This window comes from Ambystoma mexicanum, chromosome 4q (assembly GCF_040938575.1).
Source record: "Ambystoma mexicanum isolate Mex_15411 chromosome 4q, UKY_AmexF1_1, whole genome shotgun sequence".
Classification (NCBI taxonomy): Eukaryota; Metazoa; Chordata; class Amphibia; order Caudata; family Ambystomatidae; genus Ambystoma; species Ambystoma mexicanum.
Window position 1 is genome coordinate 703,123,249 of NC_090928.1, and position 22,043 is coordinate 703,145,291.

Genomic DNA, 22,043 nt, shown 5'->3' on the forward strand with positions numbered 1-22,043 from the left:
TCAAAGCCCAAATGAAACCATTGCACAATCGTCCCTACGTCTTCAATGGAAATCAATGTACTGTGATTTCTCACATTTTAGTGATTATGAAGCAATTAGACTAAGGATTATTGAAGGTTGTTTATCATCGCAATTCAGGAAACATCTACTAAAAAAGTATCTTCCCTTGAAAGAAGTACTTGAGCTGGCACAGATTTATGAAAGAGTAGATACACAGGCAGCTAATATGGAAAATCCTGAAGGGCTGGACACCATCGCCGTAATAAATCAAAAGCAAGGCACACAATCGCAAAGAAGAAACCCAAATGAATCCTACTGGAACAGCAATCACAAAAATAATGGAGAAAGGCAATGTTACAGGTGTGGATTTGAATTTCCGCATAGAGGTCAGTGTCCAGCCTAAGGTCACATGTGTCTATGGTGTGGTCAAGAAAACCATTTCCAAAATATGTGCAGAGAGAAAATACCATTGACACCTGTACAAAAATCAAATATGCAAACAATTCCAGCTCGAAGGTATGAAAACCAAAGACAATTTAATACAAGAACAAGCATAGAAAGATTAAGTCAATTATATTTATCATGATTTTGTAAAGGCTTTTCATGTAAAACCAAAACAAATAAAATAATAAAAAACAAAAAAAGAATGTAATAAGCAACAAAATATACAAGGAAATAGCACAGTTATACCCATTACAACCGTCACAAGATAATATGTTCCAGTGGGGAGCCATTCAACCATTGGTTGTAAAAGGGAAATTCACATGTGATTTAATACATAAGGATACTCACATACCTGTTGAAATGTTTGTTATAGACAGTCCTGTAGAAGGGAGATGGCTTATCAGCTGCAAGACTACAACAAGCCTAAAGATCATCAAATTAAACTACAACAAGTCAGGGATGAAAAAGGGTACACCACCACAAAGACAGGACATACAAACTATGACAGATAGGACAATGAACATAGAAACACTCAAAAGGAAATTTCCCAATTTGTTCAAAGGAGTAGGGAAATTGAAGGGAGGTGCAATACATCTTCACATTGATCTGCAGGTTCGGCCGGTTCACCAACACTCAAGGAGGATAGGATTCCATCTTCAAGAGAAAGTTTCTAAGGAACTAAAGCAATCAATTTATAATGATATAATTGAAAAAGTGGAAAGTGGTCCCACGCCATGGGTATCACCATTGGTAGTGGTTCCAAAAGCTGATGGACACATTTGTTTATGTGTGGACATGAGGATTCCTAATGTATCTATACAAAGAGAAAGACACCCAGGACCTAATATCATAGACATGCTCATTAGACTAAATCGAGCAACTAGATTTACGAAGCTTGATTTAAATCAATGATATCACCAACTAGAAATTGATCCTGAATCCAGGTAGATAACCACATTCACGACTCTGAGGGTCTGTATAGATATAAGAGATTTAGTTTTGGAATATCATCTGCAGCGGAAATATGCACCTGTAAAGAATGCATTCAATTACAGTGATGACATACTGGTGTATGGTGTCACTCAAAAACAGCACGATGAAGCACTAGAGGAAGTGTGTTCAGCTTTACAAAATAGTAGTCTGACTTTGGATTCAAATGCTGACCAATAGGCTAGACAAGGTGATGGCAGAGAATATGAAGGGACTGTTATCAAACCTAAATATGGATCTAGAAAGGTGGAAACTATTGAATCTCTCCTTATGGGGGATGGTAAATGCATTAAAGATAAATTCCACCACCAAAATTACTTATGCGCTTAGCATGTTGCCTTTACCAGTTGGGAGGTAAGTTTGGTTGGAAATTGATAATTTGATGAAGAACTTCTTATGAAATGGTAAGCCTCCTTGCAACTTAGCTATATGGAAACTTCAATTACCAGTGGACAGTGGTGGCCTAGGAGTCCCAAATGTTCTAGTCTACCACCTGGCTTTTATGGCCAGACACCTGATGACCTGATGCCGCTATTGAAATCAGAACCAGATGAATGGGCAAAGGCAGAGGTGAGCCTGAATAGGCCGTTGACACTGAAACTATTTTGTCGACAAAATCAGTACGTCTGAGAATGCAGCACTGAACACTGACTTTTTAAGGGCCTCATGGAAGAAACTCCTGGCACTTCTAGGAGGCAATGCTCTGAAACTTCTTGACCCTACAATCTGGAACAACTCAGCCGTGAGAGACGGAAAGAAAATGCTGTTTTGGCCAGAATGTTTTTTGGGGGCAGTCAATGGATAGGTGCCCTAAGAACTGGAGGAAAATGGCTATTGTTTCATCAATTGACAAATACATAGCATATCCCAGTTCAGGAATTTCATACTTTGAAATGGGCTATTGACGATATCTCAGAAGTGGGAGAGATTGGGTTTGAAAGTTTGAACGAGATCAAAGCCCATCTAGCCAGTAAATATTACAAATTAATAGTATCATCAGTGACTAGCATTATACGTTTTCCACAGGAATGGTCGCCTAGGTTGTCCTGTGAGATTAAATAGGGTCTAATGGACGCCAGAGCACCTGCATAAATGAGGCAAGGCTGATACAAATGAATGTTGGGGATGCAGGCATAGAGCAGGAACTTTGGAACATATGCTGTGGGAATATGTTAAAGTGCCAAAGTTCTGAGAGAATCTATGTGCAGTATTTAACAGTGTGCTTGGGTTCTCTCTTGATTATGATTTTGAATCATTGATTTTGGGTGAGGATGAACTTGTTGAAGGATTGACTGTGGCACAAAATTAGTGGCTGTTTAGAGGTTCATTGATGACAAATAAATGAATTTTAAGACATTCGAAATCAAGGATTTCACCAACTGAGAATACATGGTTTGATGAAATGTTTAAACTGATAGAGATGGAATGGGTGATTTATTATTGTCAGAAGGAAAGGAAACTATTTAAAAATAATTAGGGCAGGTTTCTAGATATGTGTTAGCTCTGAGATCCATGTTTTACAAAGGTGTGGGGGGTGATGGAAGGGTGGCTATTGTCGGCAATGTTGTAAATACTATAAATATGTGAATACAAAAATAAAATTAAAAAGTGGCCATGACCACCAGGGGCCGGCTATGTGGTAACGTTTTTCGAAATTGGGATAGGTTTGAATGAGAAAAAATAATTCTGCTTGTTCGTACAGGTTGAAGTGCTGGATGAGATTGCAGCAGATATGCACACGGAGGGTCAGCAAGAACTTGAAACCATGGTTTTGCAAATATGTCCTGTGTTTTATTTTATTCAAAAGTGTAAAATGTAAGTAGACAACACAGTGATATAACATTGGTGTCTGGGCAATGGGCATGGCTGTCAGCAAGATGAAATGTGTACTGTGTACTGTCATTTGCTTGTTGGGCCATGCGGCATGGCCAAAGCGGTAGGTTTGAATGGGAAAACAATATTCTGCTTTCGGTTACAGTCTGAAGTGGTGGACTAAATTACAACAAACTTGTATGATGAGCATTAGCAAGGCCCTGAAAGCATGTTTTGGGAAATATGTCTTGTGTTTTATTTTTCAAAAGTGTAAGAATGTAAGTAGAAAAACTAGTGATATACATTTGGTGTAATGGTAGTGGGCCTGGCCCTCAGTAAAAACACAAATGTATACTCTGATTTGCTTATTGGGGAATGTGGCATGGCTCTAAACCTATGTCACATGGATTTGGAGACTGGTCATGGCTGCAAGCCAAGAGCACTGGACATTGGTTACATTATTAGAGTATACTGGACACTTAGCTAGGATGCAATTGAACAATGATTTTCATCCCAGCATGTGCTGCTGATAAAGACAGACATAAGTATCTGTTGCAAAAAATATATTTCTTAAAGGAGATGTATAGTTCTTTCATATATATGAATAGAGGAATTATTAATAATGTATATATAGTGATGTAACACATGAAACATTTTCACTTATAAAAACCTATTAAATTGATATAAAAAACTTTGTCAAAGAGATGTCGTGGTTAAGATGCATCCAACCCTCGGGACTACTATGCTCCAATAGTTACCCAGTGATGTCCCACCTTGGTATACCTTGGCATTTTCCTCCTGGGTTCTCATGAACATTTGACCCCCCATATTGCCTTTTTTTTGTATGCGCTTCTCTCACTGCACAATGCATATGTGCATTTATAGGAGCATTGTGTACAATTATTTTGTATACGTAAGGGAAATGCAGATGCAAAAGATGTGTAAAAGATTGTTAAGTGGTAGTTGGTGTGTGGAAGCTTAATATGGTCATAGGGTTTTTAGTTTTTGGAAGTGATTGGTGGATGGATCTGTGACTGTTTGTAAGGAGGAATTGAGGGGGTGTTACAAATATAAAATTAAAAAGGGTAGAAGGGCTGCTCTGTGCTATGGTTGCACGTGCCATCCGGGTATTTTAATGATCCATGAAGTGAAAAGGGGACTGAGGAAACCGTGGATAGATATAAAGGTCCATTGATCATGTTCCTTATTGTATGCTAGAGAAAAGTATTTGGGACAGAAAATGATTTCTGCCGTTTTATATTTTTCTCTAATATACAATTCTACATTAGCACTCTGGGTGGGGAAGCCAGCCAATCAGGTGGGTAAGAACACAGGCTCCAGGCTGGGCTTGGTGATGGTCGACGCACATGGTAGACAGTTGCCCAAGACCAGGGACAACAACCCATACCATTCTGGAGCTGTGTTACAGAATTTCCCTCCCGAAAGGGATATGGAAACTGCCAGGGCTCCCTGGGACTGGTGCTGTACTTGGGAATGGTTGACCCACATAAGAGACAGCCGCCCAAGGCCAGCGACATCACTCACGACTATCCTGGAGCTCTGGCTGGCCGGCGTTACAGCGCCAGCCTCCGGGAAAGGACAGGGACCCTACCAGGGCTCGTTAGAACTACCGCTGGGCTTGGGGATGGTCAACCGACATGTGAGACAGCCACTCAAGGCCAGGGACATCACCCCTAAGTAGCATAGTGCCTACCTCCAGTGCCCAGAGTGAGTCATGGTTGTGGTGGTTTACCACCACCGTTGGGGATCTACCGAAGGCTTGGGCAGCCAAGGTGAGATGCATTGAGTGCAGGGACTTACTCAGTCATGGAAAACCGGGCCTGTACTCCAACGGGACCACCTCCATGCAGTGCCACACCAGATCCAACGAATCTGGTGCTGTCAGAAAGACAGTTCCGTTCTCAGGGAGGAGCAGGTTGACGGCCTCTACCCCATCATCCTTAACTGCTTCTGTCACCAAACAGGCTACTCCTGTGGGGCAGGGGATCCCAGCCGATGCCTAGCAGGCCATCCAGAATGTAGATGACATTTACCTTTTGAGGATCACTGTATTATGTTTGTACTGCGACACACTGATCTCCAGGGGGAGTAGTTTCATAATGCTTTCAAGGCCGCTGTCAAAGTGCACGCAAAACACTGCCACGTACCTTAAATTTAAGTCCCACCCAACATCTTCCCCTGTCCACGTGCCCCCCCGTCTCTGTGGTTTGTGCCTCGTATGATATGATATGGCATTTATAACGCATCGATACACAGTTGTTTCAATGCGCAATGAGTCAAGGGAGGGGGAACAAAAGGGAAGACAGAGACAACTATCTTACTAGGCCAGGTGACATTGAGATTGCGCAAGCACAGGGGAGGAGGAAGGGGGAAAGTGTGAGGGGAAAGGAGAGAGGAAAGTGCAGTACATGGGATCAAACAGTAAACACAATATAAAGTGTGGCCAGCTGGTGGCCAGTGCAAGGGAAAGTGCAGACATCAAGTGTCCAAGTGCTGGTAGGGGGACTGCAGGGATACAGAAACAGACCTTATGTGAAAGGGTTGCAAGGGGGAGGCTGGGCCCAAGATCAGAGGATAGACAAATGGCCAGTGCAGTTTCAGTTTCAGATAGGAGTTCAGAAGGGAAGGAGAGAAAGCAGAAGCAAAGAGGAAGGTCTTGAGGTGCTTCCGGAACTGGAGATGGTTCTCGTCAAGTTTCAGAGAGGCAGGGAGGCTGTTCTAGAGGGAGGTCCCAGTCGAAGAAAGAGATCTACCACCAACTCATTGCTTGGATAAGCGACTGACCCTGAGTGAGTTGGAGGCAGAGTAGCAAAAAGCTCGAGAAGGAAGATATTTACAAAGAGAGAGTTGGAGGTATTGAGGACCCAGGCCTCAGAAGGCCTTGTGGACAATGCAGATGATTTTGAATGTAATCCTTGCAGCCACTGGGAGCCAGTGCTGGAGAGATACAATCCCTGGGATTGAGGCCAAGGACAAGTCTTGCAGTCCTGTTTTGGATTAGTTGCAGAGGGCAGAGAGAAGAAGCAGGAATATGTAGTAGGAGGCTATTGCAGTAGTACAGCCTAGAGAGAACTATAGCTCTGGAGACATTGGCCTTCTGGGGGAAGTAGAGGAAAGTAAGTATACCTCTGAGGAGGTGCAGTTGGTAGAGACGTCAGAGATGTGAGGAGAGAAGGAGAGTGTGGAGTCAAAGATGACCCCAAGATCTTCAGCTTCACAGGTGGGGGCAGGAAGAGGGCAATTGGAGGCCGGCTAGAGAGTGACAGAAAAGGAGATAGCAGGTTTACCGATCAGGAGAATCTCTGGCTTACTGGAAGAGATCATTGGCAGCACACCACTCCTGGATAGCAGAGAGACAGTCAGAAATGAGAGAAGGAGAAGAGGTGGCCGAAGCCTGAAAACGAGCTGAGTGTCATCTGCATAGCACTGAAAGTTGGGGCAGAGAGCAGCAATGTGGTGGGCAAGAAGTGCCAGGCAATGGTTGAACAGCCAGTGAAAGAGGTTAGACCCCGGTGGAACACAACAGGTAGAGAGAGAGATAGGTGAGAGGAAGGACACTAGTTGGACATGGGAGGGTCGATCAGAGAGGAAAGAGGTCAGCCATGCCAGGGCGTGATCAGTTGATCAGGATGGCATGGCTGACCATGTCAAAGGAAGAAGAGAGAGCAAGTAAGAGGAGGATACGGGGGGTATTAGAATCACGATTGGAGAGCAGGTCTTCACGGATGTCCAGTAGAGAAGTTTCCGTGTTTCTGGCTGCTCTGAAACCAGACTGATGGTAATGGAGAAAACCAACAGATTCAGTATGAAGATTGAGCTGGGATATGACCAGTTTTTCCAGCAGTATGCCTAGGAAAGGAGTGATGGTGATCGGGTGATAGTTAGCCTGACAGTCGGCTGAGGGTTTCTTAAGAAGGGGGTGCACAAGAGAATGCTTCAGGGGGGAAGGGAAGACTCCAGAGGCGAAGGAGTGGTTGCAGAAGTCAGCCAAAGCAGGAGCAAGGGTGTCAATGTGGTCCTTGATGATTTTAGAGGAACAGGGGAGAATCTATTTTGTCGAGACTTTCATAGATCAGACATGTCTAGAAAGCTCATCAGGGGAGAACAGGGGAAAGGCAGAGAAGGAGGGAGGAGAGGTGGCCACAGGGGGGCCAGGGGAAGAGCAGAGAGTAGATGGAGGAGGGGGAGAGGAAGAGAGAGAGGAAAGGATGTCCTGAGTTTTAGAGATAAAATGAGAAGCCTGGGCCTTTGAGAGGACAGAAGAGGTAGAGACTGCAGCATGATTGGCCAGCTCATGGCAGATTTTAAAGAGTTTAGTTGAGTTGTTGGATACCCGAAGAGACACAGGCTTGGATGTGGGTTCTCTTCTTGGTGCGGACAGAGAGCCGATATTTTCTTTGGAGCTGGCGGCAGGCCACTTTGTGAGAGGATGCACCGGAAGCATGCCATTTCCTCTCAGCCATACCAGGAGTTGCACTTGGCTTTGGGCTTTAAAGGGATGGTTTGCTCAAAATGTTTTATTTCAAAAATAAATAGGCAATATTAAAAAAAACGATTGGCATTTCTTTTTTCAAGTCCCTATGTAAAATTTTGAGCAATTCAAGCTCAAAATTTTGTGAAATGGATGCCCGCCTGTGCTGGCTTTTGCTTTTGCGGCACTAATGAAGGAAAAGCCAGCCAGCTGTAGTAAACAAAAGCTACCACTGGGTGGCTTTTCCTTCATTGTTGCCGGGACTCGGAGGACGCGGACTGGAGACTACAGGCAGAAAAGCTGCAGCTGCATCTCGGTAAATTCTATTTCTTTTTTTTTTTTTAAATAAGCACTAGCTGTGGGTTTTTTTCTAAGTTTTCCAGGCTGGAGGAGCCTGGAAAACCTAGAAATAAAACTGCAGCTTTAAAAACGTTGTATTTATGTTTGCGGTAGCTTTTGAAATGACCGCAAACATAAATACAACGTTATTGTGTTTGAAAACGCTGAAGTTTTTCTTTATAAGTTTCTCAGGCTCCTTGGAGCCTGAGAAACTTAGAAAGAAAAAACCCAGCATTTTCAAACACAACTGCGTTGTGTTTCTGCCTAAATCCCCACAGGGAGCCCTAGAGCCCCAAATGGGAAAGCAGATTTAGGCAGAAACACTGCAGCATTTAGCATTGCAGAAAACAACCGCGTAGTGTTTCTGCCTAAATCTGCTTTCCCATTTGGGGCTCTAGGGCTCCCCGTGGGGAGGCCTAGAGCCCCAAATGGGAAAGCAGATTTAGGCAGAAACACTGCCACATTTAGCATTTCCCATTTGTGGCTCTCGGGCCCCCCGTGGGGAGCCCGAGAGCCCCAAATGGGAAATCAGCTGTAGGCAGAAACACAGCGGCATGTAAACACAATCGTGTCACTTCAAAAGCGACTGCAAACATAAATACAATGTTTTTAAAGCTGCGGTTTTATTTCAACCGCAGCTAGTGTTTATTTTTATTAAAAAAATAGCACTTACCGAGATGCAGCTGCAGCTTTTCTGCCTGTAGTCTCCGTTCCCCGTCCTACGCGTAGAGCACCAATGAAGGAAAAGCCGCCCAGTGGTAACTTTTGTTTACTACAGCTGGCTGGCTTTTCCTTCATTAGTGCCGCAAAAGCCAAAGCGAGCACAGCGGCGGGCATCCATTTCACAAAATGGATGCCCCCATGTGCTTTCTTTGAGCTTGATTTACTCAAAACTTTACATAGGGACTTGAAAAAAAAATTACCAATCAATTTTTTTTAATATTGCCTATCTATTTTTTAAATAAAATGTTTCGGGCGAACTATCCCTTTAAGCGGATCATCATGACAGGGGCAAGAACATCAAGAGTATCAGATATAGCAGAGTGGATCATGGATAGGGCGGTGTCAGGATGTGAGTCAGCCAAAGGGGGAGGTGAGTGAAAAAGTGAAGGCGAAAGCCTCAACTGACACACGCTTCATAGGTCAGATAAAAGAGAAGGTAGGTAGGAGTTCTGGAGTAGGCTTGGCCTGAGGGGTAGAGAGGGTGCGGTGGGAGGAAAGGAGAAAGTGACCACTCCAGGAGAGAGGAGTGGTGAAAGGGATAGAAAGGAGAAGGTCTGAAGAGATTAGAACATCCAGAGTCGGGCCAGAGGGGAGGATAGAGAGTGAGAGAGAGTGAGAGAGAGTCGCAGAGGTCACGCACCCCTGGGAAATTCCAAGCATGGGGTGGGAAATGAAAAAAATTTTAATTGTGTTTTTAAAGAACCTTTTCTTGTCTCTTTTTGGCATTTATATAATGTTTTGGATTATTTGATTTTATGTACTGAACAAAAAAAGTTCTACTGAAGCTAATTATTTGTTCTGATTTTTACAAAAAATGCTTCTGTTTTTTCTATTGTTCCTTTTTGTTTACTTCAACTACTAAAATATACTTGAATCCATATTGTATGTGCTAACACAAACTGCTTCAATGCATTTAGTAAATTTTCTAGAAAATTCTGATTGCCCACCTCTGTCAGATAAACTCCATCTCTTCGAAAAATGTTGACAATAGCAAATTCGTATATTTTCTTTATGAAAAGATGTCATGCCAATATCACGCAAAAAAACACACAACTTTGTTCACATTGCGCCTTTCTTTCTCAATTTGTGGACAAAATAAATTTGGATGCATCCACATATGTCTCTGAGTTATATGAGAAAAATCATTTTAGAAAGTATCCTTCATTGCGACCCGTAATGAAATTCCGGTAACATAGCCCAAACTATTGCCTCCACATTCAACTACAATCATGTCCTGATGCATCAAGTGAACCAAATTCTCACAAAACGGGTGGAATTTGGCCCACTTAATTTCTCAAACTCCATACCATGAAACTTGAAATTCATCTATTCCAAGATTCTCATACAATCCACAGTTCTCAAAATACACTTTCAGCCAATGGATCCAGCACTCTCCCAGTAGCCATACACTCTGCTCCCTCAAAAAAATAGTCATAGCCATCTTCGTTGTGCTCACCAAACAAAACTCTTACTACCCTCTCTTCTTGTACACCACACCCAGAAAACCTGATTGGCTGCTCCACCGATGTGCACAGACACCCACCACTGTCTGTGGACTCTGCAGTCCCCTTTCCAAGCCAGGCATCCTTAAAGCCCATGTGCATGTGCAGGTCCACGGATTACTGCAGTGTCCGCAGACACCGTAGCACAGGGAAGCCCTTCTACACTTTCTACTTCTGTGTTTGTAACTCTCCCCCAGTGGCCGCTTTCAAACAGTCCAACATCCATTCACAAATCATATAAAAAACTCTACATGTAATCCTGTCATCTCAACATTTCAATTTCCTCTTCAACTCTCAGAGTACATGTCTCCTGTTCCTCACAGCCACCTGCATCCTAAACTACTCTAAAACTCTCCAAGATCTGTATTTGCAGATTCAACAACATCTGCATCTAACAAGATGTAGTACAGGTATGCAGATATTTCTTTAAGTATTTGTCCAACTCTTTTACACATGTATATATATAGGGTTCCTGATACTTACCCTGTAATAAGATTATCAATAAGCATGTTCTCTTTTTTAACCACTCTAGCAAATCCACTGCATTGGAGCATTCATCTGCAGCTCAAATAATTTGGCAGGTGATTACACTGGTTTGCATTTAAAATTGTTTCTTTTTGCAGAGCATGTTCATGAAAGTATAAAACAAAACATATGTGAGTTTGTTTCAGCACTTTGTGTAACTTTATTCTATAAGAAAGGAAAAGGATATTGAACAGATTTGCACAACATTTTTAAATGGCACTTGGTGGGTGGAATTTTACAAGCCGATTCATGGAATTAATGTGCGCTGAAAATCTCTGCGCAAGCGTGCAAAAGTGTGCAAATCACAGCGTAAGTGCGAAAATCGCAGCGCAAGCGTGCGAAAGCCACACACATCGATTCATGGAAGTCTGTGCGCGTGTAAATCCAGGGATGTGCGCTCAAATCCTGCGTGCGCACGTGGGCGCACACGTCATCAAACGGCATGTGTTACGCGCACAGCGAAAGCACACATAGTGCGGCGCACACAAAAAAAGTGGGCGGAACACAGGGCGTAACACGTGGAATGGGGAAGAACGTGTAAAAATATGGGCGTTACGGGGGAAATACAGGAGTTAAATGCGCGGAACACCCACATGTGCGCCCACCACACTTATTCATGGAATCGAACAGGGGAAAGGCGTGTATGGGAGGTACAGGTTTCCACCTCACATAATACTCGACCTCACATCACCCACCCTGTGCTCCCAAGCACTGAGCCCCTTGGAAAAGGTGCTCAATGTACTGCACTTCTTGGCCACTGTTTCATTTCAGCAGACAAGTGCCATAGTGGGGGGGGGGTGTCATAGGCCATGCAGTCACGCTGCCTACACCAGGTGTTGGCCATTATGACTGCACGCTCCTCAGTCCGCAGGCACATATACCTGCCCAGAACACCTGCAGAAAGGCAGGCTGCCGTCCAGGATTTTTATGGGGTGGCACACTTCCCCAAAGTGCTAGGTGCCATTGATTGCACCCATGTGGCTCTACGTCCTCCCAGGGCAACTGAGTACATCTATAGAAACCGCAAGCACTGGCATTCCATCAACGTGCAGGTAGTATGTGATGCCAAGGGAATCATCACCGCAGTATATGCCAACTATCCAGGGTCCACCCATGACAGTTTCATTTACAGAATGTCACCCCTAAACTGGGACCTAGAAGCTGGGCGGCATGGCGATACATGGCTGCTTGGTGAGTATAAAAGCCTCTGCACATGCATGCATGTCAGATACTGAATAATGTCACAACCTCACTAATGATACCCATCATCACCTCCCCAGGGGACAGTGCCTACCCTCTGAGCACCCACATGATGACCCCAATTCAGAACCCCACCACACCACCCGAGGTAAGATACAACACAGGCCATATTGCAACCCGGGGCATAGTGGAGCGCACATTCGGAGTGCTCAAGTCACGCTTTTGCTCCCTTGACCGCTCTGGTGGGCAGCTGCTATACGCGCCCCCAGTCATGTGCAGGATCATAGTGGCAGCATGTGTCCTGCACAATGTTGCAACCCGCCGGGGCCTGCCGGTGGACATGGTGGTGCCCCCACATCCCCAACCACATGCACAGCCACTGCGCATGGGAGGGGAAAGGGCACGGGGTGAGACAGCCCGTATGCAGCTGGTGGCTAATTACTTCACCTAAAATCACACCCCTGTGGAGTGCACACAGCCCTGGCACATACCAGCTGACAATCAATGATGATGACATAAGGGACAGTCAACTGTCACAACCATACCAGCCTGAGATTGGTCACCTGGAAGTGTTACATTGTGTGCATCCCTACCTACCGAAAGACAACCAATGCTGTGTCACAAAAAGACACACATTTATGCTGCATGAATGACTACCCCCTTGCAAAATACAACATGAAAACAGCGCCATGTCACCCAACCCCTCCCCATCCCAACACACCATGGCATGTCATGCAATGTGAAAGCAAACAAAGGAATGCACAACACATGACACAAGTGTCACAAAGTGCACTGTCCCAAATGGAAACAGGCCACAGACAATATGCTCCCAGTAATCAATAACAAATAGCACACATGACCAAATACTTACCAGCAACACAATACAGCAACACAGGATGATCATTGCCAAAATATGACAGTACCAAATCAAAGTAGTGCAAGTTTTACAGCCTGAATAAGCCAGCACATCCACCCCTTCCAACTGCAGAGTGTTGACATCAGGCAAATGTGTCAGTGTACTGCATACAACATGAACTGCATCCGCAAAGGAGACGGCCTTGTGAAGACATGAAGAAGGTACCTGTGAATAAGGAGGAAGACATGGATGCACAAGCACATATCAATACACCATGCAGTGTTCAATACAACAACAATCCCCACTAGGGATGTACACACAGTTTTGACTACAGACTGCCCACACAGCTCATGGGAGTCCAATGTCACTGTGTAAGTCACTGTCACTTGGTCACACCCTTTACAAGTCCATGGAAAGGGAAGCAGGAGGGGTGTGTGTGTCAGGAACCCAAACATCTAACCCAAAGACAGGACAAGCTTGCATGTGCCCAGCTGGAATAAACAGTGGATGCCCACGGGAGCCACACAAGGCAACACACTGTAAAAAATATATTTAAAAAAATGAATCAAAAATGGCCATGTGGGGGACGGGGGGGAGGCCACACATGAGGTTCGAGGACAGGGTGCTCACCAACACCCACTTTCGTGGATGTTGCGGGAAAAAAAATACCTCCATGGGCTCATGGCCTGCACGGCTACGCTATTGTGGGAAAACTGCTGCTGACTCTCTCTTCACCCTCTGCTTCTGCATCAGGAGGTGGTGGTGCTATGGGAGGCAGCCCACGCAAAGCCCTGGTATGGTCCTCTATGGCAGCAAGCATGCAGGTGTTGAAGGTCTGTTTCTGGAGGATGATAGTGCGGAGATCCCCATGCAGCACCTCACGGGTTGCCTGCATTTCTGCACGCATAGCCTCGCGTGATGCCTGGATCTCCTCCCGAGTTGACTGCAGCTCAGCTGAGAGTGAACGTGTGAGCTGCTTCAGCTGCTGTTCTGACCTTAAATTTTGGGAAGCCTCAAGTTCACTTAGAGTCTGCCTGAGGAACTGGAGTTCTAACCTCAGGGCTTCCCTGTGGCCCTTTGACTCTACAGAAATGGCTTCCCGCAGATTCTCCGGTGCCGCCCGCGGTCCCTGTTGGATGCCAACATGTCTTCCCTGTGTGATTGGCAAATGGAGTCTGCTGCCTGCTGTTGTTGCTCCATCTGCCTTTCAGGGGGGAAAATGGAAGTGGCCACCCTCTCCATTGCCTGAGCCATCATTTCAACTGATGCTCCCTGTTGTGCTGCTATATCGTACATGGAGTTTTCCCATACAGTATTGCCTGGTGGCGTACGGCCACCGCGTCGGCGGGCACCACATCTGTTTGGGGCAGGGCGATCTGAACCTTGCTGTGCCTGCACTGCCTGAGGCTGCAGGACTGCATTCCCCCTCTGATCTGCTGGCCCAGGAACAGGATCAGATGTTGTGGAGTGTGACCCTGCATCCGTAACCGCCAAAGGCAGACTTACCAACACTGACATCCCCATAGAGGGTTCTACCCCTGGTGCAGGTGGGTTGGACAGAACAGAATCCCTGCCAGAAACACTCACCTGCGACAGCACATAAGTCTCATCATCCGATTCAGCACCTGAATCATAGTGGTCTTTGGAGGTGCAACCAGAGACACCCCTGGACAGAATGGTCTGCAATAAGATTGGGTTTTCACCCACCACCACACCACGTCCTCCACTGGTACCCGGTCGTGCCTGAGATTCCTCCTTGGTCTGCACCATCTCCTCAACCTCACCAGCATCAAGTGCGTCATCACCTGCAAAAACATGAAAGACAACAAATGGAAACAGACATGAGCACCATTGCACACACATAGGCCTGACAAGCCAGAGATCCAGTACATGAATTACACATGTCCCACATGACTATAACCCTGGCATGCATGCTGTGTCAATGATTTGGAAGCGGAGGTAAAAAGCAGACACTGAGGACACCAAGATGGACAAGGAACACATTTGCTGCATGCTGTGTAGCACTGGCATCACACATTAGCCTCTGAGTGGCATGTGCAATACACATACATGACACATGCCAGCACATAGATGCCATGTAGCATAGCCATGGTACATTTCACAAATACAGCCATATGTCAGTGAATGAGTACTGTCACCCATCCATGTGAGATGGAAAAATGCAAAATAGTGTGTCAAAATACGCATGTGCCACACACTGCAACACATCCAGTGTACAATGATACAGTAGTGGCATGCAGATGGATACATCAATGGTTGGTCACTTCAACATGACACGAAAAGACTATCATGTTCCACATACAAACAGGCCCCAAACATTTTTGTGAGCAGGCCCTTACTCAATCAGCCTGAATGGTCTAATCATTCCCATAACAAGGTAATAAATATGGCCCAATGTGGGGTGTAATCAATGACAGAAGCATGTCACATATGTGGCATTAGGGCTGAAAAATGCGTTTGAAAAATGGGAGAATTGAAACAATCAGGCTGAATGAACACAGAAAAATTCAGAACAATGTTGTTGCAAGATGACAGTTCAAGGGCAACTGCAGTAATGTTGTGCTAATTGGCTACTGTGGTCAGAAGGGATACTGTCATACCCAAATCCAAGGCTGCTGAATGTCTTGGAGGAAGAACATGGGTGACCCATACCACTCAGGACTACATACCCTCACCTGGCACTCAATCTGAACACGTCACCCATGCAACGTATACATGGATTACACACACATGCATGGGCACTCACCGGCCAATCCTTCGTAATCAGGTAGGTCTCCCACGCCTTGGATCTGTTCCTCTGTGACGAATGTTCCAGCAACAGACTCATGTTCAGTGAGTTGGTTGTCCTCTGGTGGAGACCAACTGCCAGTCACCAGAGTAGAGGCATGATTGGAAGCCAGCTTGTTCTTTGCTCTGCCTTTCAGGTCATTCCACCGCTTGTAGCAATCATCAGCTGTGCGCCTCACAAATCGGGAGTGGGACGTCTGGTGCCACGTCCCAGGCCGCAGCTGCCGAGGGTAGGTCCAAGAGGCGGAGGTTGGAGGTGGACTCCTCGCAGCAGAAGGGGCATCTGAGACCCCACAGGGTCCGACGGAGGAAAATGGCACGGAGTCATCAGGTTGGTGGGGGGTTTGGTGGAGGGGGAGGCCATGGAAGGGACACACATGGGGTCTGGAGGTGGGGATTCTACTGGTGCTAGTGGTGCAGTGCAGGGGCAGGGACAGGAGGCAGCACAGGCTGCCGCGGAGGTGCCTGTGTGTAATCCTGTCCCTGATCCTGTGACTGCATCATCCCGCACCAGCAGGGATGCCTATGTCCAGACCCGTTTTCAGGGAGGGGATCCGCTTACAACAACTGGCCTTCCTCTCCCTGCAGACGTGGCTATCCCGGACCGGGTTGAGCCTGTCCTGAGTGTGATGGCGTTGCGTGAACGGGGCATGCGAGGTGACCTGCAGTGTTTTTGTGAAGACACTGCATGTCATCTCAAATGCCTCATTGACCACGTTGACCTACTGGGACTGGTCACCAGGGCTGGATTCCTCCGTATGCCGGACCTTGTTCTGACCCCCTCCTCAACTGAACCCCCTATGCACCATTCGTCCTCCATGCCATGTTCCCACCCATGTAACACCTGGGTACCCTGTGGAGCTCCCTCTGACCCAGCGGCCAGGCTGGTGGGGGACACATCCCTGCCACAGTCGGGAGTCGGACGTCCAGCAGGAGTGGCCACCACAACAACTGCACCCCAGCCAGAGGAGGACGTGCAGGCAGCAAGAGCAGGGGCACAGGTACAGGCACAGCAGCAGCAGCAACAAGGTGGGAGACATGATGGCTCGGGCCACCGACATCGGAGGGGCAGGCATCGGCCAGAGGGCAGGAGGAACCAGGATTACAAGTGTCTTCCTTGTGGTAGCGGTTGGGCCACGCCATAGATGCGGAGCGGCGGCGGGCGGAAGAGGCACGGCTCACAATGGTCAGGGCGGAGAACTCCATGCGGAGGGCACTGAGGTGTGCCGAGTGCCTCGAGGCAATTCACAGGGAGTTGGAGGTCAACATGTCATCGTCCCTGCGAACCCTCAGGGCCATGGAAGAGGACCGCCTCCAGGACATCGAGCAGGAGTTCAATGATGCCGATGCCCGGGAAATCGGGAAGTGAGCCATTGGACTAGCCCGCCGCCATTGTATATAGTTTGTAGTTTTAGGTTTCCTTTATCTTTTTCATTAATTTGGGGCGCTTGGACTATGCCCCGCATTTTTATATATTATTCTTTATTAGGTAGTTTATTTTGCTAGGTTTCATTTCATTCGTTGGGCTAATGGACCCTGGATTACTTCTTTGTACATAGTTGAACAGTGGATTTATCTATTATTATTTTTCTCACCATGGATCAATGGATTTTACTGTTTCAGTTTCCTTTGGATTAGATTTGTTGGCCTTCATGATTTTCTGTTTGTGTTTTGGACTTGCTGCATTTCATCTTTTTTTTGATACATTTTTTTCATGTTTTCATTTCATTACATTATTTTTCTGTACAATACATTTTGTTTTATTACTTTGATGTGTGGTATTCTCTCATTGGTTTCATGCATGTCACGGTGTAGATTTTCACAATCACCAGCACCCATTGTGGGTTTGTGACAGACATGTGTCGATGTACATTCTTGCCATTTGGGTTATATCATGTAATGTCCATTTCAATGTGGGGTGGATGGGATACTTGATTGGGTCTTTGCACAGGGGTGGCGTGCGGTGGGATTTGGTAGGCCATGAGGCACATGATTGTGGATCATGATGATGTGTTGGGGGGACATGAGTCCGGCCCTGAGCCTCACTGCTGGGTGTGTGGGGGTGCTGGGGGACATGAGTCGGGGCCTGCTGTCAGGTGCCTGTCAATGCTGGGTGAGTGGGGGTCCAGGGGGACATGAGTCGGGGCCTGCTGGCAGGTGCCCATCAATGCTGGGTGGGTGGAGGTCCAGGGGACACGAGTCAGGGCCTGCTGGCAGGTGCCCATCACTGCTGGGTGGGTGGGGGTGATGGGGGACATGAGTCGGATCCTGCTGGCAGGTGCCCGTCAATGCTGGGTGGGTGGGGGTCCAGGGGGACATGAGTCGGGGCCTGCTGGCAGGTGTCCGTCAATGCTGGGTGGGTGGGGGTCCAGGGGGACATGAGTTGGGGCCTGCTGGCAGGTGCCCGTCAATGTTGGGTGGGTGGGGGCCCAGGGGGACATGAGTCAGGGCCTGCTGGCAGGTGCCCGTCAATGCTGGGTGCGTGGGGGTCCAGGGGGACATGAGTGGGGGCCTTCTGGCAGGTGCCCGTCAATGCTGGGTGGGTGGGGGTCCAGGGGGACATGAGCCAGGACCTGCTGGCAGGTGCCCATCACTGCTGGGTGGGTGGGGGTCCAGGGGGACATGAGTCAGGGCCTTCTGGCAGGTGCCCGTCAATGCTGGGTGGGTGGGGGTCCAGGGGGACATGAGTCGGGGCCTGCTGGCAGGCACCCATCAATGCTGGGTGGGTGGGGGTCCAGGGGGACATGAGTCGGGGCCTGCTGGCAGGTTCCCGTCAATACTGGGTGGGTGGGGGTCCAGGGGGACATGAGTCAGGGCCTGCTGGCAGGTGGCTGTCAATGCTGGGTGGGTGGGGTTGCAGGGGGACATGAGTCTGGGCCTGCTGGCAGGTGCCCATCACTGCTGGGTGGGTGGAGGTCCAGGGGGACATGAGTCAGGGCCTGCTGGCAGGTGCCCTTCAATCCTGGGTGGGTGGGAGTCCAGGGGGACAATAGTCGGGCCATGCTGGCAGGTGTCCGTCAATGCTGGGTGGATGGGGGTCCAGGGGGACATGAGTCAGGGCCTTCTGGCAGGTGCCCGTCAATGCTGTGTGGGTAGGGCTCCAGGGTGACATGAGTCGGGGCCTGCTGGCAGGTGCCCATCACTGCTGGGTGGGTGGAGATCCAGGGGGACATGAGTCAGGGGCTGCTGGCAGGTGCCCATCACTGCTGGGTGGGTGGAGGTCCAGGGGGACATGAGTCGGGGCCTGCTGGCAGGTGGCCGTCAATGCTGGGTGGGTGGGGGTCCAGGGGGACATCAGTCAGGGCCTGCTGGCAGGTGCCCATCACTGCTGGCTGGGTGGGGGTGCTGGGGGACATGAGTCTGTGCCTGCTGGCAGGTGCCCGACAATGCTGGGTGGGTGCGGATGCTGGGGGACATGAGTACGACCCTGAGCCTCACTGCTGGGTGGGTGGGGGTGCTGGGGGACATGAGTCGGGGCCTGCTGTCAGGTGCCTGTCAATGCTGGGTGAGTGGGGGTCCAGGGGGACATGAGTCGGGGCCTGCTGGCAGGTGCCCATCAATGCTGGGTGGGTGGAGGTCCAGGGGACATGAGTCAGGGCCTGCTGGCAGGTGCCCATCACTGCTGGGTGGGTGGGGGTGATGGGGGACATGAGTCGGATCCTGCTGGCAGGTGCCCGTCAATGCTGGGTGGGTGGGGGTCCAGGGGGACATGAGTCGGGGCCTGCTGGCAGGTGTCCGTCAATGCTGGGTGGGTGGGGGTCCAGGGGGACATGAGTTGGGGCCTGCTGGCAGGTGCCCGTCAATGTTGGGTGGGTGGGGGCCCAGGGGGACATGAGTCAGGGCCTGCTGGCAGGTGCCCGTCAATGCTGGGTGCGTGGGGGTCCAGGGGGACATGAGTGGGGGCCTTCTGGCAGGTGCCCGTCAATGCTGGGTGGGTGGGGGTCCAGGGGGACATGAGCCAGGACCTGCTGGCAGGTGCCCATCACTGCTGGGTGGGTGGGGGTCCAGGGGGACATGAGTCAGGGCCTTCTGGCAGGTGCCCGTCAATGCTGGGTGGGTGGTGGTCCAGGGGGACATGAGTCGGGGCCTGCTGGCAGGCACCCATCAATGCTGGGTGGGTGGGGGTCCAGGGGGACATGAGTCGGGGCCTGCTGGCAGGTTCCCGTCAATGCTGGGTGGGTGGGGGTCCAGGGGGACATGAGTCAGGGCCTGCTGGCAGGTGGCTGTCAATGCTGGGTGGGTGGGGTTCCAGGGGGACATGAGTCTGGGCCTGCTGGCAGGTGCCCATCACTGCTGGGTGGGTGGAGGTCCAGGGGGACATGAGTCAGGGCCTGCTGGCAGGTGCCCTTCAATCCTGGGTGGGTGGGAGTCCAGGGGGACAATAGTCGGGGCATGCTGGCAGGTGCCCGTCAATGCTGGGTGGATGGGGGTCCAGGGGGACATGAGTCAGGGCCTTCTGGCAGGTGCCCGTCAATGCTGTGTGGGTAGGGCTCCAGGGTGACATGAGTCGGGGCCTGCTGGCAGGTGCCCATCACTGCTGGGTGGGTGGAGGTCCAGGGGGACATGAGTCAGGGGCTGCTGGCAGGTGGCCATCAATCCTGGGTGGGTGGGAGTCCAGGTGGACATGAGTCGGGGCCTGCTGGCAGGTGGCCGTCAATGCTGGGTGGGTGGGGGTCCAGGGGGACATCAGTCAGGGCCTGCTGGCAGGTGCCCATCACTGCTGGCTGGGTGGGGGTGCTGGGGGACATGAGTCTGTGCCTGCTGGCAGGTGCCCGTCAATGCTGGGTGGGTGCGGATGCTGGGGGACATGAGTACGACCCTGAGCCTCACTGCTGGGTGGGTGGGGGTGCTGGGGGACATGATTCGGGGCCTGCTGGCAGGTGCCCGTCAATGTTGGGTGGGTGGGGGTCCAGGGGGACATGAGTTGGGGCCTGCTGGCAGGTGCCCATCACTGCTGGGTGGGGGTGCTGGGGGACATGAGTTGGTGATCACTGATGCAAGGTGACATGTGGCTTGGCTGGGGGGCATGCCCATGGTGGATGGGCTGCGTGTGGAACATGACCAGGGGTGCAGGGTAGTTTCCTGTGGTGTGGGCTGCCTGCAGGGGTAGAGGGCACACCTGGGAGGACCCACACTGCCAATTCACGTGTGGGACTCCCCGCACACCCCAGTAATTCACGTACCCCGCTCACACAGGGCCAATTGCATGTGAAACTCCCTGTCAGCCCCAGTAATACATGTACCCCACTTGCACAGGCCCAATCACGGGCGAAACACCTCGCGAACCACTGTAATACACGTATCCCGCTCGCACAGGGCCAATCATGTGTGAAACTCCCCGCGAACCCCAGTAATACACATACCCCTCTCGCACAGGGCCAGTCATGTGTGAAACTCCCCGCGAACCTCAGTAATACACGTACCCCGCTCACACAGGGCCAATCGCGTGTGAAACTCCCAGCGCAGGGGTGTACATGTATTCGGAGGGGTGCGCGGGGAGTTTTACAGGCGTTTTCATGGTTGGGGGGCTGTATGCTGGTCCACTGGCCTGTGCGCCATATACGCGATTTGTGCGCTGTGCATGGCGCACGGGGAGGGTTTGGGGGCGTAACTGGCACTGCTGCAGGGTCGCTGCGCCACTCTGCGCCACGGCTGGTTTTGGATGTTGAAATCCATGAGTATGCTGTGCGCGGAAATGGATTTAGGCGCACAGGGCTGGCGCAGTCTGTCGCACGCGCACACTGTGCACGAGCTGCGTGCGCTACTTGTGCGCTGAATTCTATGAATTTCCCCCTCAATATCTTGGCCATACATTCATACATCAAAGGAAAGTGGAGTCAAAAGCTACCCTTGTCAGTAACGCTATGGTACTTTGCTATTGTAGGCAGTTGAGCATCAGATAACATATGTCAGTTGTCTCTTCCAGAAAATAAGAAAAAGGGGAAAGTGAAGTGAATTCCTTGAATTCTGAAATTTATTAGTTCACATAAGTAAATATATTTAAAACAATGACATATGCCATCCTGGGCACAAAGAAAAATATTGCATATAAATCACAACAGATTGTACATATTTTAGTGGGTTAGTACAATTAAAGTAACTATGATTTCATGTATTAGTAGTAATAAGGCAGTACACAAACATGGTCGACACACAAACAATTCAGGTGTTTCTGGTGCAGTGGATAGGTGGAAATTCCAGTGGTTGGAATGGTCGAAACCTGCTGGTAATAGCACCGCACTGTCGTCAGGAATGAGGAGTATTAGAGCACGATGGTGCCAGAAGGGAAGTGCCAAGCACCAGCAAATGGTAAAACACGGGATGGGGTGTTAGGTCTGGAATTAATTAAAAA